Raw genomic sequence first — 4,509 nt, 5'->3', positions numbered from 1 at the left:
ACATAGAATCTGAAACTGTGGATGCTGATGGAATTGTATTTTTACTTTGGTAATATATTTCATTACAAGAACTCAATTTGTCTATTTTATCAGAAAGTTCTAAAACTTGTTTGCTTAATTTCTCATAAGGACTATCATCCTGGATTATACTGCTCAATTCCTCTGGAGTTGGAGGTAGAGGAAATTCATCCTCTTTTGTATCAGATTCACTATTATTCTCTTCTGCAGAGGTTTTTTTCTTCTAATTTTTCAGATATCTCCTCTTCAGACTATAATAGTTTTAAAGCTAATGAGATCAAGTCACATAGTAACCAAACCAAAACAGCAATCACATCTTTCTTTTGATAAGCTCTTTCTAAAGGTGACAAAGGCTGTTTCTCACCTTCAGCTTTAACCTCCTTTAATGTAATATTACTTAATTCAGATTTATGCAAATATTCAGCCATCTTTTTTTGCAATTTTTTTTTATTATCAGTACAATCCTGCAGACTTTTTTACTATCTTTTCAAAGCCCTTAGTGGCTGAAAATTAATAAGAGTCTGTTCTCTTTTTTGATGTGCTTTTTGCCAAGTTTTTAAATTTAACTGCATTTTATCTACTGATTTAAACCAGCAACAGTATTTCTGCACATACTGAAACAAGTGCAAAAATGACCTTTCTCTTACTTTTACCCCTAAGCTCTTAAGTAATTCTTTAATTAATATAATATACCGAGCTTTAAATGATTGGTTGTTCCCCATGATTCCTTTTTTCACTTTTACCTCTGACTTTTTAAGAAGTTCACTTCAGATAGACAGTGGGGGAAATCCCCATGAAATTCCCCCCCCCCCATTTTGCCTTGTGAATTTCTCCTTCATGGGGTGAAGAAAAACCTCATAAAATCTTTTCAACTTCCACCCCTAAATTTCAGGGTTTGAGGATTTCTTCATGATCCTGCCTTTAATTTTCCCAAAAATTTCACTTTCCCTGAGCAAATTCCCTTTTGGTTTTCTGGTGTCTGCATGAAAAGAAGAGAGAGAAAGAGAGACCACCACCTGGGTCCTGTTCAGGCGCCAGAATTTTGCAGACTGAGGGTAAAGTATTTTTATAAGTGTTAATTATGAGAGAGAACACCAAGAATGTAGGAGAAAATATGGAGGTAAAGCAGGAGGTGAACAGTTCTTGAACAACTGATGCAAACTGAACCGCAGGATTCCAGCTTCCCTGTATCTTTATTGAAAATTGCCAGGGAGCAGATCACAGAGAATTCAATGCGAATGAAGCTAAGCTCTTTCTATTGAAAACCTTCTGCTTGACTCAAAAGGGAGGGGTTAGCAAATACAATGCAAGAGTCCTGTAAACACTTAAGGATTGCCTTGGTGCCTCAGGGTGAATTCCATCCTGAAATACCATTCGGTTTATTACAAATATTTAGTATCAAATTTGGCTTTCCATAGACTTTAAAATGAGTGATGCTGAGAAGGGCAAGTAAACTTTTGTGCAGAAGTGTGCCTGGTGCTACACCATGGACAAGAGGGGCAAGCATAAAACTGGGCCAAACTTGCATGGTTTATTTGGGCAGAAGACTGATCAAGCCCCTGGGTTCTCTAATACAGATGCCAATAAGAACAAAGGTATCAGCTGGAGAGAGGATACACTGATGGAGCATCTGGAGAATCCCAAAAAATACATCCCTGGAACAAAAATGATCTTTGCTGGCATTAAGAAAACAGAAAGGGCAGAGTTGATCGCTTATCTTAAGAAAACTACCAATGAGTAACATAGTTGGCCTCTGCCTTATTTATTACAAAATAGAAATGTCCTGTGATTTTTTTTTGCATGTACTTTATTTAAATTGATCTCATACCAGAACTTAGATCATGAATGGCTGATAGAATATTTTTGTTAGACAGTCCTGCATTTGGTAAGATGGGCTTTGTTTATTATGGTCACACTTCTAAAATTTTAATAGTAATTTAGCAGATGTTGTTCACTACTTTTCTCTTCCAAAGAGATGACTGGACTCTAAGATAGTTGGATTAGTCATATTCAGTTTTAACGGAGATGGTGGATACCACCTCACAATCTAGAGGAGATGGTTTTTATATTTAGATTTCTATAATTGATTATATGAATCTTATTTAAATACTAGGAAGTCTCTTTACTGTCACATGGAACAGAACACAACTTACCTGCTTCAATTTCTATTTATCAGCCTCTTTAAATGCAAGGGCTGGGGATAAAGTAGTAATGACTTTATCTATTTGCTCTTGACTCTATTAATCGAATTCAAACTCTCTGTATCTAAAATGTTGCCTTCTAATTAACAAAAAGCATTTCAGTGTGGTTTATGTATGATATCAAATAAAGATTGTTAAACACTTTTCACATTGTATAAAATATCAACCACATCACATGCTTTTAAAAGTCAGCATGATGAGATGTAGATTTTAACTTCTTTGTCATCAGAGACTAAGATCTTCAGGATTGTCTTTATAGAGTTATTAAAAAACAATGTTCATCTATTATATTTATGTGACTAGTAATGGTGCTTATACCACCTCATTAGAATGATTATGGTAGAGGAGCTATGTTATTGGCACAAATTTGTAAATGATATGATAATAAGGCTTTATAAGAATTTAAAAACTGAAAGAGTTAAAAAATTTATACGTACACACACACACACATATCTTTAAGGAAATAAATGTGTACTTTAGAATTATATGCCATATGAATGGAAAAATACAAATATATGTTAAATGTGTTTTTTTTTTAAAACTTAGAAATAGTAAACAAACAAGTAGAATGAGATAAACAGAAAAGTAGACTGTAAACATGTTTGGTTTTTTTTACTTAAAAATAGAAATTAAATGGATAAACAGAATAGAAGCCCTGTAAGAACTGTGTGTGTAGAGAAATATAAATGCAACATAAAAAAAAAAGAACAAAGAGAAAGTAAATGCTACACCTTGCTAAAATGTGCTTCCTGGCATGCTGGATGTCCCTGGACATTGAATTTCTGGGTTATCTGGGTATCTGGCTTGCTGCAAGGATTTTGATCCACAGCGGGACCATGATCTACAAGGTTCCTGAGATCATAGATTCCTTTCTAAGAAGGAAGGTAGCTCTACTATCACTGTCGCTGTTACCAGAATTGAAACTGTAGGCAGGTATGTTCACCCATAGGACAGTCTTTGTAGGAATGTATTATAGACTTGGACTCTTCAAGTAGATTCTTACTATGCAGCTACGAACTTTTAATCACAATTCAAGGAATTACGTGTCCAATGTTGTTGATATCTGTTGTTTGCTGTTTAACCTGGGTTGTTGTTGTTACCCTTACATGTCAACTGCACATATGTTGAGAGTGTTACTCAGTGGTCAAAACACCTAGGCACTAAGGAGCTCTGGTGGCCTAGTGGCAAGAAGCTGTGCTGCAATCCCAAAGGAGCGCAGTTCAAATCCACCAGATGCTCTCTCTGCTGGAGAAGGAAGGGCAATCTCCCATGCCAGTCGGATCACAACAAGAATAAACAACAACAACCAAACACAACATCTAGGGGATATATAACAAAAAAAAAGGCAGAAAGAAAGCACTAAACATATATTAAACTATTTAACTGAGATGTCTCATGAAATTATGGTGTTAAATCTCAAACCAAGGAACCAAATCCCATAGGATTTTTGGTGAACTTGACTTAAATAATATGTAATATGTAATATACTTTGTTGTTTTATATATTAGTATATAAAATAGAAGTGACATGTAAAATACCATTTCTCTTAATAACAATGAATCACAATCTTTTGCATAAAATTGAAATAAACTAACCATGTACGATTCAAGTGAGTTACTTTTACTCTATTCTGCAACCATTACCACTGTTGTTTTATTGTGTGTACTGTCAAGTCAGAACCGACCCGTAGCTGGTTTTCAGAGGCAGTTAATTGCATGTGAGGAGATTGCCAATCTTTTTCCTATGAAGCAGCTAGTGGCCTTGAACTGCATGCCTTTGGGACTGCAGGGCAACTTCTTGCCACTAGGCTACCAGAGTTCCCAACAGTACCACTATTTATCATTTTTATTTTCAAGTGTAAAACTTAAGCCTGATTAAAAAGTCTTCTTCACCATGACCCCAAGAAAAAGGTGACTTGAAGATAGAGACAAAGTTACCACTACATAATTTTTCCATATTCTTTTTCAGGCTTCTAGATCTCCCTTTCTCTCTTCTGTTCAACTTTCAGATGCATAGAAAACAATTGAAAATACTATGGCTTGTATCAGGTGCACCTTAGTCTTAAACAACATCGTTGCTCTCTAGCACGTTGGAGAGGTCCTTGACTGCAGATTTTTCCAATGCGAACCAATGTGATTGCACCACATTTTTGATTTCTTGACTGCTCAGACTATAGGTGTTGATTGTGGATGAAAAGAAAAGGAAAGGAAAGGAAAGGAAAGGAAAGGAAAGGAAAGGAAAGGAAAGGAAAGGAAAGGAAAGGAAAGGAAAGGAAAGGAAAGGAAAGGAA

At 35.4% G+C, this 4,509-nt stretch overlaps 1 pseudogene; it reads left to right on the top strand.

Annotated features, from left to right (window-relative positions):
• The first annotated feature begins 1,444 nt into the window (after positions 1-1,444).
• LOC102869642 lies at positions 1,445-1,759 on the top strand (annotated as a pseudogene).
• Positions 1,760-4,509: the final 2,750 nt, after the last annotated feature.

The sequence above is a fragment of the Elephantulus edwardii genome, unplaced genomic scaffold (genome assembly GCF_000299155.1).
Source record: "Elephantulus edwardii isolate Elephantulus edwardi_28Jun2011 unplaced genomic scaffold, EleEdw1.0 scaffold00151, whole genome shotgun sequence".
In the NCBI taxonomy this organism is placed as follows: Eukaryota; Metazoa; Chordata; class Mammalia; order Macroscelidea; family Macroscelididae; genus Elephantulus; species Elephantulus edwardii.
Note: the sequence above shows the minus strand (reverse complement) of the source record. Positions and strands in the feature narration are given on the sequence as shown.